This window comes from Hylobates moloch, unplaced genomic scaffold (assembly GCF_009828535.3).
Source record: "Hylobates moloch isolate HMO894 unplaced genomic scaffold, HMol_V3 SCAFFOLD_14, whole genome shotgun sequence".
In the NCBI taxonomy this organism is placed as follows: domain Eukaryota; kingdom Metazoa; phylum Chordata; class Mammalia; order Primates; family Hylobatidae; genus Hylobates; species Hylobates moloch.
In genome coordinates this window covers 44,997,699-45,012,031 of record NW_026652289.1, presented here as the reverse complement: position 1 = coordinate 45,012,031, position 14,333 = coordinate 44,997,699, and positions in this window count along the sequence as shown.

Genomic DNA, 14,333 nt, shown 5'->3' with positions numbered 1-14,333 from the left:
TAAGTTTGATTTTATCATTCTTCCCAGTATCTGTATCCCAATTTTCAGATTCCATTTCATCAGTGGGACAAACTTACAGGTCAGTACAGGACAAGTTTTAAACATTAATGGAAAAGAGATTGTATTATATTGATATTGTCCTTCTAACCTGGCAGCCTTGAATTTAATTTAGAAAATGCCTCTATTTCTAATTGTACCTTGGTTTTGATATGTTTTACTATTAGGAATCACATACATACTTTTCCTCTTTTCTTGAATTCCTTGTCAACTAATACATTTTTAAAGCTACTGGTTAACTTCTAATTACAGGTAAGTGTTGTTTGCCATTTGCTTAACAAGCTCACTGAGGGTTTTTTTTTTTTTTTTTTGAGACAGAGTCTCGCTGTGTTGCCCAGGCTACAGTGGGATGGTGTGATCTTGGCCTACTGTGACCTCTGCCTCCCTGGTTCAAGCGATTTTCATGCCTCAGCCTCCCCAGAAGCTGGGATTACTGGTGCCTGCCACCATACCCAGCTAATTTTTTATATTTTTAGTAGAGATGGGGCTTTATCATGTTGTCTAGGCTGGTCTCAAACTCCTGACCTCAGGTGATCTACTTAATTCAGCCTCCCAAAGTGCTGGGATTACAGGCCTTAGCCACCATGTCTGGCCACTTCTCCCATTTTTTACAGGGTAGTCTTTTTGAACTTCTAAGAGCTCTTTAAAATAGTAAAGCCCTGCCATAATGTTGTTAAAAACCTAAGATATAAAATGTGTAGTAACATGCCTTTCTTAACATTAATTGAAAGTGTTTTTTAATCAGTCTGTATTTTCACAAAAAGGACAAAAATAAAAGATTTAGAAACAAACTGTACATAGAAAGTACATATACCCTGAAGCTCCCAAGTGATTGTGAAGGAGTCACTTCCAAACCCTTTGTTTGATTCTAGCTGCAGCATATCATGAGTGATGAGATCTGTGTACAGGTGACTGACCTTTACCTGGCAGAAAATAATAATGGGGCCAGCAGAGGCCAGCCGAACACACAGAACTCAAGAAGCCTCCTGAAGTCAACGTATCCACAGAAAGCCGAGCAGCTAATGTCAGATGAGAAATGCTTTAAGGTGAGAGTTGCTCATGTAGTCAAAGACCTTGCTGGTGATGTAAGTTGTTAGGATTCTCTGAATTGGAAGTTAAAGCCAGGATACTTTGACCCCGTGATTCTACTCCTGGAACTTTTTAGAGTTCCTAATGAGTTCACCAGAGAAATGCAAAGTGGAAGAAACTATCTTCCTGGACAATCTACTTTCTTTCTTGCCTTAAAAACAAACAAACAAAAAACTAATTATATATGATTTTTACAATTTTGTATTCTTTTCTCTGAACATTTTTCATAGTATGCTTTGTAAATATTATTGTTAGAAAAATGTTGGTACATGAAATCCATGGTCATGGTCATTACAGAAAAGGAAACATAGGCCTGGCACGCGGCTCACACTTGTAATCCCAGCACTCTGGGAGGCCGAGGTGGGCAGATCACTTGAGACCAGCTTGAGCAGCATAGAAAAACCCCATCTTTGCAAAAAATACAAGAATACAAAAATTAGCCAGGTGTGGTGGCATGCGCCTGTAGTCCCAGCTACTCAGGAGATGGAGGTGGGAGGATCGCTTAAGCCTGGGAGGTCAAGGCTGCACATCACTGCACTCCAGCCTGGGTGGCAGAGCAAGACCCTATCTCAAAAAAATAAAAGAAAAAAATGCAGTTAACCAAAAAAAAGTCACTTTAAAATTCTTTCCTGAAATTACCACTGAAGACATTTCTAGACTTTTCTGTGCTTGAGTATATATTTTGAAAGAGTTTTATACTGGACAAATGGTCTTTCACTTTTTTTTTTTTGAGACAGGGTCACACTCTGTTGCACAGGCTGGAGTGCAGCCGTGCGACCTTGATTCACTGCAACCTGTGCCTCCTGGGTTCAAGCAATCATTGTGCCTCAGCCACCCTAGTAGCTGGAATTACAGGCACGTGCCACCACACCAGCTAATTTTTGTATTTTTAGTAGAGATGTGTGTCAGATCCCAGGGTCCAGGTCCAGCCCATGGTGAAGTCTGAGGGGAGCGGGTGGGTGAGCAGAAAGAACACTTGGGGGGCCATAGGCAGGTGAAAGATAGTTTTATTCAGCGGCAGCTCTCATTAACAACTTTCTAACACTAGCTCTCTGATTAGCAGCCTACCCTTAAACTGTTCGCTTTCTCAGCGGCTTGAGCCAGCTGCCCCCACACACAGCTGCGCAGCCGACTCTTTCTTGCCTTCAGGGTCAGCAGCTTAACTCTTTCTCTCCCTGGGCATGAGCAAGCCCAGCTGTGTCCTGGCTCCCTCCCATCTGTCTGCAAGATGGAAGCTTTGGCTGTCTTTCTCTGGGTGCCAGTGTGCTCGTCACATCGAGCCATGTTGAACCAAACTGAGCCAAGCCCCGAAGAGCCATGTCTCTTATGCACAGCGTCAACAGGGCAGTTCTACCTTTTACAGACAATAGTGGCATAAAGCCAGGTATGAACTTACACAAACAGGTTATAAGTGGAGCTGTGTGCTTGCACGCCAAACTCGTGAGTCATGCAGGCCTGGATATCTGCCTCGGCCTATTCCTTCACCAAAGCACATCCAGGTACCTTACAATGTGGTTTTGCTATGTTGGCCAGGCTGGTTTCAAATTCCTGGACTCAAGTGATCTGCCTGCTTCAGCCTCCAAGTGCTGGGATTACAGGTGTGAGCCACTGCATCCTACCGGAAATGATGAAATGGCGTATTTTTGCTCAATTAACAACATTTCTGGGTCTTTAATGTCTTTTCTATGGCTATTTGATATTCACTTTATAGAGAATTAATGCATGCATTGTTGGACATTTAGGTTGTTTCCAAGTTTTCACCATTATATTGGATAATTATAAAAGCAAACAGTTGGAAACAACCTCGATGTCCAACCCACTATGGGGATTGGTTAATGACATCCTGTTATGAATACTAGAGACATATTTTGGAATTCTTAAAAATAAATTATAAATTGGAAAAATGCAAGGCCTGCCCCCAACCAAACTATTTTGGAAATAACTGTATTTGTGTGTATATATTACATTTTTGCCAGGCTGTAAGCTTTACTAGCAGAGAGGAATTTTTAAAGCTTTAAAAGAACACTGAGCTAGATCTAGCTTCTGGCTCTGTGTGTTTATTGACTAGTGGTGTGCTTTGAGAAACCAGAACTCTCTGAATTTCAGTTTTGTCTCTGTGTAAATGAAGAAGGTTGAAATAAAAAAAATCTCAAGTTTCCTTCCAGGCTCTGATCTTCTCCATGTGATTCTGATAGTTACCTCATCTGCAGAAAGCCCTTAGGGTAACAGCACTGAGAATCTCAGGGTTCTGAAAGGGAGATCCACGTGCCATCACCGTTGATAGTTGTTTTGTTCAAAACATGTTTTGCTTGCCTCTGTTGGTGTGTTGCCTTTAAGTATGGATTTTTAAAAATCACACAAATAATATTAGTGGAACTCAGAATTTCAGGAACTTCATATACAATTGGTGCCATTATAACAACACTTTTTCTGTTTTGTTTTTGAGACAGGGTCTCACTCTATTGCCCAGGCTGGAGCGCAGTGGTATGCAGGAATGCCAGCAGTTTTTAGCTGATACAACAGATCCCTGGAGGTCAAGGGATCCTGGTTATCACTCTAGCCTTCCCATCAATTAAGTTAATTACATCCATGTTGTTGTTGATGGTGAAGTGCCACCACCTGGCATCTGCTGTTCTCGCCTTCCACCATTCCCACTGACACCACAAAGCCTGGTCTAATGGCAGCATCTCCTGTTGTCAATCCTGGCCTAAAAAGGATAGTGCCATTGAGTCTCCAAAAGATCCAGGTGCCCTTCTCACTAGTGCCTTCCTTGTTAACCTAGAGAGGGGAGTTCCTGTGAGCCCTCCAAGGGCACATAGTCAAGTGGTGGATTCTGAATCTGCTGGCATATAACGAACCATTCCAACATTCCTGCCCCCCTGTACTTTCTGACTTATTTGATGCTTTGGGAATGCAGTTGTATATTCTCCACCTAATTCACTGCAGCAACTGTTACATCCATATTTCAAGGAGCCACTCCAGCAGTGTGTTAGAGTCCCCGGTGTCCTTGCCAAGCCATTAAATCCTGAGAGTGCTCCCAGGTCAGTGTATTCTCGTGTATAGAGACTTTGGTCTCCCCCTGGTCCAACACCCTTTTCTTCACTCCTCCACCTCCTCTCCCAGATTCTGCCAGTACACACTAGCCAGCCTCTGCAACATTCTTGGAAAAAAAAAAATCATTCTCCCAGAGCAGGTTGTGCTTGTGACCTTGGGCCATGATGAGGAATGACCATAGCCTGGTGTCAATGTGGGGCAGCAATGATGACACACCTCATCCTGCTGTGAGGCCTTGTTGGAGCTTCTGTGCCTAGTCTCCAGGCAAGGGGCAGTTGCTCTTCTCTTAGCAAGGAAAGGGGGCTACTTCTTTTAGACCAGAGCATTCCGTGGAAACTGGAAGCTCAAAGTTCTCAGATGCATCCACTTAAGTTTTCCCATAGCAGATATCATTCCTCTCCTCTCCTCTCCATTCCTCTCCTCCCTCCCCTCCTTTCCTCTCTTCTTTCTCTGCTTTTCTCTTTCTCTTTTTCTCTCTTTCTCTTTGTTTTTCTTTCTGAGATGGGATCTCACTCTGTCACCCAGGCTGGAGTGCGGTGACATGATCTCAGTTCACTGAAACCTCTGCCTCCCAGGCTCAAGCGATGCTCCCACCTCAGTTTCCTGAGTAGCTGGGACCACAGGCACACGCTACTACATCTGGCTAATTTTTGTATTTTTTATAGGGATGGGGTTTCACCATGTTGCCCAGCCTGGTCTCGAACTCCCGGGCTCAAGTATCCTCCTGCTTCAGCCTCCCAAAGTGCTGGGATTACAGGTATGAGCCACTACACTCAGCTCTCCTTTTCCTTAACTAATTCTAAATAAAAACAAGACTAAATCATAAAATTTTTGTTTTTTGGGAAAATGACACAAAATTTCCATGACACCTGAAATTAAAACAGTTTGTTTCTAGATTTTCTGCTGTACATGTGCATGTGTGTGTGTGTGTGCACATGCTCATCCTTTGTTGGTGCCCTACTTGTGGACTTGCTGTATCTACTGGGACAATCTGCACAGTGTCTGACTGCACAATTTCCAGCACATAAAAGCTCTACATAGCAGTTGAGACTGCAGCAGCAGTCTCCTTCTGGATTTAGTTTGAAATAAACTGTCAGGCTGTACTTGTGTGAGAAACTGACAATTTTCAGCAAGAAATTTCCAGATGAGGCCTGTCACCCTCTGGTGTAACTCTACGTCCTGCATGGCAGGGGAACGGGCTTTGGCTAGAGGCTGGGTCAAAATGGCCGCCCTGGAACGGTACATTCCTGTCCCAGGAGGGAGCTCTGTTGGGAGCATGAGATGGACCAAGAAGACCCATCCATTAGGAAAGTGGCCCTTGGTCTGTCCAGTTTTAATGGAGGAGGGTTGTTTGTGCAATGACCAGTTTTGATGGGGGAACTAGTCAGGAACATGGGCATTGTCTTTCCCATGTGTGCCCCCTGGGGCCCACACTTGAGGGGTGAAAATTGCCTGGAGATGGATCATGAGTGGTGTACATGTCACAGCTGCCCAGGCTGGGCTCCTCCCACCACCCCTCAGTCCTGCCCTCTGGAACCCTGGGCAGGCTGGCGGAAGTCCTTTTCTTGGTCTGGGCTTCTGGCCAGGATTGCTATTGTTTCCTATCATCCATGTGGGGAAGGCTAATTTGAAGATTCTGAAACTAGGAGAATAGCAATTGATCAAGTGAACCCAAGATGTGACTAAAACTATCTCTGATGGCAAAGCCTTTGATGACAAAGAGCCTGGCTTATAGAAAGATGGCCCTGAGCATGGCACCTCTGACCAAATCCCTCACTCTGACCTACTGAGCATATAAGCCCGGCCTTGCTCACAGTCGGGGCTGAAGGAAGACGTCATGGAGTCCACGTGACAACTGTACTTTCTGTGTGTGTGTCACAGCTGATTCCACCCACAATGTCCTCTGCCCCAGCCAGCCCAGTCCTGCCATGCCCTGCCATTGCAGTCAGAGCTCTTTGGGTGTGAGTGACAGAAAAATCACTTGAGATGGCTTAGGCAAGAAGAGAAGTTCATTGATCAGTAAGTTAGCCACGCACAGGGCAGGGAACAGCTGGGCCTCAGGAATACCTGGAATCAGAGTCACCAACGCTGTCAAGATTTGTAGGTTCCTTCCCTTATCTCTGTCTCCACCTCAGTCTGCAGATCAGTTCTGTGCTGTCAGAGCAACTTTCTTCACAAGGTTGGAATCAGGCTGTTGGCAGCATGAGGCTTCCATCTTCCTAGCTTTGCCCCCAAGAAAGGATGGGGGTCCTCTCCATTAGTTCCTATTCAGAAAATTCCAGAAGAAAGTTTCTGCTTGGTCTGGTCTGGATTGGCTGGGTAGCTGGAACACTAGAACTGCCAAGCCCTCTAGTGTCATGTGGTTGAAGTAGGGTGGGGAGATGTATTAGTCAGTTCAGGGTGCCATGCCAAAATACCACAGACTGGGTGGCTTAAACCACAAACATTTATTTCTCACAGTTCTGGAGGCTGGGAAATCCAAGACCAAAGTGCCAGCAAGGTAGTTTTCATTCTGAGGCCTCTTCTTTTTTCCCGTAGGTAGCTGCCATATTGTGTGCTCCCATGACCACTTCTTTGTATGCACATGGAGAGAGAGTGAGTGCACTCTCTGGTGTCTCATCTTATAAGGACACTAATCCTACTGAATCAGGGCCCCACCCTTAGGATCTCATTTAACCTTAATGACTTCCTGAGAGGACTTATCTCCAAATGCAGCAACACAGAGGATTAGGACTTCAACGTGAATTTGGAGGAGTCAGAGACATTCAGTCCATAATGGGAAGAAAGAACTATTCAGGAAAAGAATGGGCGCAGTGGCCAGAAAAAGGGGGCAGATAAAACTTCAGATGCTCTCCCCATTTCCCCCAATATGCAACACACACACACCCCTGCCTTTGCCCCTTCCCCACAAGGCCACTCCCCACCCTATGATTATTTACCTCCCTCCTGTCCTGCTCTCTGGAGCTACCCCTTCCCCTAAGTTGTCCTGTGGCTCACAGAATGCTACATGCAGGTAGGTGCATGTAAATGTAGCCCAGAACTGGGGGCCTCCTGGACCATGTGTGTCCTAAGCCCCACCATGGGACTGGGCAGGAAGTGGGTCTCACGCATGTCTCCTGTCCTCAGGCAGAGCCTAGCCCTGGGACATGAGCTCAGTGGGTGCTGCAGCTTTGTTGGATTCACCTCAGGTGCCCTTTCTCCCCATCCACTTATAAGGTTCCCAGGGCCTTGACACCTCTGTCTTTGGAAGAAAAGAATGAGATTACCCGGCTCACATTAACCTGCTGGTAGCTTCCCACAATAGAAGGACATGATTTTCTTTTGTTCTTTTTCTTTTTCTTTTTTTTTTTTTTTTTTTGAGACGAAGTCTCACTCTTACACCCAGCCTGGAGGGCAATGGCACAGTTTCGGCTCACTGCAACCTCTGCCTCTCTGGCTCAAGCGATTCTCCTGCCTCAGCCTCCTGAGTAGCTGGGGCTACAGGTGCGTGCCACCACACCCGGCTAATTTTTTGTATTTTTAGTAGAGATGGGGTTTTACCATGTTAGCTAGGATGGTCTCGATCTCCTGACCTTATGATCCACCACCTCAGCCTCCCAAAGTGCTGGGAACAGGCATGAGCCACCACACCTGGCCAGAAGGACATAATTTTCTAGTTCAAAAGTGTTGGGGTGATCAGGCCCAACACCAGGCCATGGGGGCTCCAAAGTCCAGCGGGGTCAAAGGAATGAGAAAAGACAAGAGTGCATAAAGTGGGTCCAGGGGGCCACTGCTAGATTGGAGGCTGTGAAGGTCCCGAGCTCTGGGAGCCCATACTATTTATTGGTGATCAAATAAACAAGCAGGTGGTGAGGACATGTGGATGTGGGGGTAAACAGGTGAGGGTGTGGGGACGTGGGGGTAGAAAGTTACGGGTGCATCAAGTGTAGCTGTGATGGTTTTGCATTTTCTTTGATGCATATAGAATATGCTTTGCTGCTTGAGATAATGGAGAACATGCTTACAAGCCTGGGAGAGCAACGAACAAGTCTGTGCACATTCCAGAGGCTATGAGGGGTTTTATGCCCTGAGCCGTGGATTCCATCGAAGCCACAAGGTATTTTATGCCCTGGGCTTAGATTGTGGTGCAGCAGGGCAGCCTTCTACCTTTTGGCACAGAACTTGGTGTTCCAAAGGCCACGAGGGGTTTTAGACCCTGGACCCCGGACATGTTCCAAGACTCTTTTGTATTATGACAGACAAGCCAGTCCTGCCTCAGCTCTTATACCAACAAAAAGCATCTACCAAGTGACTAGCACAGTGAATGAAGAAAGACCTGCAACAAGGCACATCACTGAGAAATTCTAGAAAACCAAGGGTAGAGAGAAAATCCTAAAATCTTCCAGAGAGAAAAGACAGGTCATATGTAAAGAGCCAAGACTTCTCATGACACTGACTTCTTCCCAACAACACTGGGAACTAGAAAATAATAGAGCAATATTTCCCAATGTGAGGAGAAGTTATATTTAAAGTAGAGCATCACATCCAGCCAAACTAGTAATCAGGAGTTGAGGTAGAATAATGACATTGTAAAATATGTGGGGTGAGAAACCTTGGCTTCCATTCACTCTGTCTCAGGAAGCCACTGGAAGATGTGCTGCAACACAATGAGAGAATAAACCAAGGAAAAGGATGATCTGGGGTCAGGGAACAGGAGATGCACACAGAAGAGGCAGCAGGAAATTCACACGATGGTGCAGAGACATGCCAGGATGCCAGACATGCCAGCATGCCAGCTGTGCCATGGGCTGAGAGCCGAGTCCAGTTTGGAGCAGAAGGATGGAGGGCAAGGGAGAGAGGGAAGCCTTCAGGAAAGTAACGGGGCTAATATAGTATCCAGTGTTTCTTAGTTTTTGGATAATTATCACTAGACATTTAATAGATAAGTTGGAGCATCTGAAAAAAAAAACAGTAGGTAATAGGTACAAAAACATATAAGCAAATGAAGGGAAAATATCTGAAGCAATTATTAACTCCAGGGGAAGTAAGAAATGAAACGATTTTAGTGCAGGACTTGGCTGAGGGAACAATATTTAGATATCTACAAGAATGTAAATCTTTTTGATTTCATAAGATTGTGATCCAATCAAACTGGTAGAATGGAGACAAGGAAATTGTTAAGATCTCATAAAGGAGGTAAATCCCTATACTTTGCTATGCCAGGAAGTCGACAGATACTGAGGGAAACAAATCAAGAAATGGCAACATAATCGTTATTTAGAAATATGATTATAAATACCAGAGGACATAGCAAAATGAGTTTAAAGTGATGGCCTCTGGGAATTAGCACTCAAAGGCAAGAAAGGAAAAGGCACAAGAAATGGTTTTTGATATAAGCCTTCTGTCACCATTTTGTCCTTTTCTTCTTGTTTTGTTTTTGTTTGTTTCACTGAGTATTTCTTGCTCCAGGTACCATTTTGTTCGTAACTCTGTGTATCTAGTAATTTGATCAGAATTAAATATAATGTTAGTAAGTTCTGGAGATCTGTTGTACAGAATGATGACTGTAGTTAATAATGATGTATACTTGAAATTTTCTAAAAGAGTAGATTTTTTGCTTTTATTATTATTTTTAACTGACACAGAAGTTGTACATATTTATGGGGTATAGTATAATATTTTTATACATGTATACAATGTGCAATGATCAAATCATGGCAATTAGTGCCTCCACCACCTCAAGCATTCACCTTTCTTTGTTCTGGGAGCATTCAAAATCCACCCTTCTAGAGATTTGAAAATATATAATAAATTGTCATCAATTATTGTCACCGTATAGTGCTATCTATCTAACTATATATAGTTATCTATATATATCTAGATATATAGATAACATATATATCTAACTATATGTATATATATTTTCCTCCTGTCTAACTATATATATATATATTTTTGTTTGTTTGTTTGTTTGTTTGTTTTTTACAGTCAGGGTCTCACTCTGTCCCCCAGGCTGGAGTGCAGTGGCACAATCACAGCTCACTGCAGCCTTGACCTCTCAGGTTCAAGTGATCCTCCCACTTCAGCCTCCCGATGTTCACTTTGAGCACTTGGATTAAGGTATCTCTGTCAAGTTTCTCTACTGTAAACTTTCCCCTTTGTAATTGTGAGCAGATATTTTGAGGCAAAATATCTGTTCCTCATTAACTTTTTGCCCACTAGCTTTAGCATCTATTGTTGATATTCAAAATCCATCATTCCTTTTATATTTATTCATATTCTACTGTAAGGAAGAGATTATTTATTCCCAGCAAACGTTTGTATTTGTGTGTGTGGGGGGGTAGAGCATTCTCAACAAATACACTTACCTTCTAAATACTGCTCTGCATAAAGAAGCCCCTCCCCTAGGTCTGGTGTTAATGGTGAGGAAAGGATTGGGCTTTGTGTAAGTATGGCGGGGCGGGGAGCTGAGACAAGGGGGAGCTTACACAAAGCCCAAACTGAGAAAAATTACCACTAACAATGAAACTGGGCAGCTTGCTGTGATACTTCCCACACTCCTCCACTGGGGGGCGATGTCATTATTTTCATCTTCCCAGCTCGCCCACCTAGGAAACCTGCACTAGGTAACTTAGATACGAAGTAAGGGAGGGGCAGGGACGGGCGGCTGCACGGGGACTGCGGGAAGCAGCTGTGACAGTGTTCCAGCTGTGCTGGGTAACCTCTAGGCTTTGGTTCTTTCCTCTAAAACACGCTAATCATAGTGCTAGTTAGAGCTACCTGAGGATCTCATTAAACGCAAATGATCAGGCCCCGCCCCCACCCCCGCCCCCAGGGGCTGTGATTTGTGTTTCAGTTTGGGGCGGTCCCAGCACAGGTGTTCCGAGTGCGCTCTCCGGGCAGTTCCGTGCTTTGCTGGGTACCCTCGGGGGCTATCCTCCCAAATTCTATGCGTCAGAGTAGTGCTGTTGGCATAAACTAGACTGTCTTCTGCTTTCTGTTTCACGGATACAGTGCTTGCTGAAGATTGAAAGTGCCCTCAGAAACTTTTGGAGGTAATTCTTTTTTCCCATATCTTCGTTCATTATTGTCAACAAACAAAAGTTAAATAATTCTATAAAATGAGTACATGTTATAGATTTTTTAAATTTATTTTTATATTTTGAGACAGAGTCTTCCTGTCGCCCAGGCTGGAGGGCAGCGGTGTGATCTCGGCTCACAGCAACCTCCACCTCCCAGGTTCAAGCGATTTTCCTGCCTCAACTTCCCGAGTAGCTGGGATTACAGGCGCCCGCCACCACGCCTGGCTAATCTTTGTACTTTTAGTAGAGACGGGGTTCACCATCTTGGCCAGGCTGGTCTCGAACTCCTGACCTCAAATGATCCGCCCGCCTCGGTCTCCCAAAGTGCTGGGATTACAGGCCTGAGTCACCGCGCCCGGCCAAAGATATTTTTTAAAAAACTCAATTGGGGGAACTGAGATGTTATAATCAGTTCAAAGGAGAAGTCAAAGAAGGACAAATTAATTTGGAGTAAAGTAACGTTGAAATGAATTTATAAATGGACACAAAACTAGCCTCTTCCTTCTACAGTGGGGAAGTCAACTGAAGCTCTATTGGAACAATCTCATTTGCAAGTCTCTAGACGGGAATTTTCTGCATGCTCTCAGGTATCTACAACTTACAAAGTTGCAAAATCGCTTGAAGGCAGTGGAAGGTTCAGAGCCCCTGTAGAATCTGAATCAGAACCCGGGTTATTGCTCTTATCAGTGCATAGTGTTTCACCGAAGCACACATTTCCCCCCATATCTATACATTCATATATGTTTCCTGTATTGCCTATGTCATCACTATTTTCCATTTTATTAGTATGTAATTGTGCATAGTTTTCTCTTGTAACTAGGAAGATTCCAAATCTATTATGTCTCATATTTAATAGTCTTCATTTTCTGAATTAAACGTGTCATGCGACTATTTTAGCGATAGTTTCAAAGAACCAGCATTCGGAGTTCTTTCTCCCTTCCTTCCTCTTTACTTGAGGTTGTCTCTTTTTCCCATTAGAACTTGTGAGAAATAGGAATAATGCTTATTTTCTCTCTTCAACTGCGGAGTTTGGCAAATGATAGCCAGCTGCTTGTTTGTGTGTGAGCCAGAAACTAAAAATGGCTTTTTAATGTTAGTTTTTATTATTTTTAAGACCACCCTCCAGGAGGTGTATAAAAATGTCTTTTTCCTTTTTTTTTTTTTTTTTTTTTTTTTGAGACAAGGTCTCACCCTGTCACCCAGGCTGGAGAGCAGTGGTGCCAGGGTGTGTTTCAATATGGCCACGTTCCAGTAAAACTTTATGGGCACTGAAATTTGAATTTTCACTGGCCATATTCTTCTTCATCTTTTAAACATTTAGAAATGTAGGGCATGGTGGCTCAGCACTTTGGGAGGCCGAGGCAGGAGGATTGCTTGAGGCTAGGAGTTCAAGACCAGCCTGGGCAACATAATGAGGATCTGTCTCTACTAAAAGTTAAAAAAAAAAAAAAAAAATTAGCCAGGTGTGGTGGCACGCTAATTTTAAAGTCCCAGCTACTTGAGAGGCTGAGGTGGAAGGATCGCTTGAGCCCAGGAGTTCAAGGCTGCAGTAAGCTGTGATGGCTCCACTGCACTCCAGCATGGGCAACAGAGTGAGACCCTGTCTCTAATTTACCAAAAGAAAGAAGGAAGGGAAATGATTTTGAGTGGTTTTCCTTGGCTTTTGATGAGTCAAGAGATGTTGCCAGTACTGCTCAAAGTGTCAATGCCAAGTCTGAAGAGACTGAGAATTTGGCTTTATGAGTAATCTACATAGAACAACTATGGGTGAGAATATTTTTAAAGAAAACTAGAAATCACTAATTCAGTGTAACCTGACGTGGGAATCTGCTGAACTCTGGTACAGCTGGTTGTAGCAAAAGTATGTGTGGAGCAGAAAAAGTCTCATTTGGAGAAATTCCAAAGCTTGCAAAAATGTAGTGTTTAAAACTCACGGTTGTCATTATATTATTCATCAGATACCTTGTGGAAAATATCTACGTTATGGATAATGGAAGTGAACTTCATTTCCTCTCATTTAACTATCATCAATTCTATGAAATTTGGTAAAGTGTTGTTTTTAAAGTGTGATAAAATGTAATCATCATTTTAACCACCCATAAGTGAATAATTCAGTGATGTTAAATGCATTCATGTTACGTATCATCATTGTGTATACTCAAAAAACTTTTTCATCATCCCTCTTTTTCCCAACTTCATTCTTTTACCTGTGGAACTCCAGTTAACCCAGCACCATTTGTTGAAGAGACTGTTCTTTCCACATTGAACAAACTTGGCACCCCTGTCAAAAAGTCAGTTGGCCACAGATGTACAAGTTTATTTCTGAACTCTCAGTTCTATTTCATTGGTCTATATATCCATCCTTATGCCAGTACCACACTGTTTTATTTTTAATTTTATTATTATTATACTTTAAGTTTAAGGGTACATGTGCATAATGTGCAGGTTTGTTACATATGTATACATGTGCCATGTTGGTGTGCTGCACCCATTAAGTCGTCGTTTAGCATTAGGTATATCTCCTAATGCTGTCCCTCCCCCCTCCCCCCACCCCACAACAGTCCCCGGAGTGTGATGTTCCTCTGCCTGTGTCCATGTGTTCTCATTGTTCAATTCCCACCTATGAGCGAGAACATGCGGTGTTTGGTTTTTTGTCCTTGCAATAGTTTGCTGAGAATGATGGTTTCCAGTTTCATCCATGTCCCTACAAAGGACATGAACTCATCATTTTTTATGGCTGCATAGTATTCCATAGTGTATATGTGCCACATTTTCTTAATCCAGTCTATCGTTGTTGGACATTTGGGTTGCTTCCAAGTCTTTGCTATTGTGAATAGTGCCACAATAAACATACGTGTGCATATGTCTTTATAGCAGCATGATTTATAGTCCTTTGGGTATATACCCAGTAATGGGATGGCTGGGTCAAATGGTATTTCTAGTTCTAGATCCCTGAGGAATCGCCACACTGACTTCCACAATGGTTGAACTAGTTTACAGTCCCACCAACAGTGTAAAAGTGTTCCTATTTCTCCACATCCTCTCCAGCACCTGTTGTTTCCTGACTTTTTA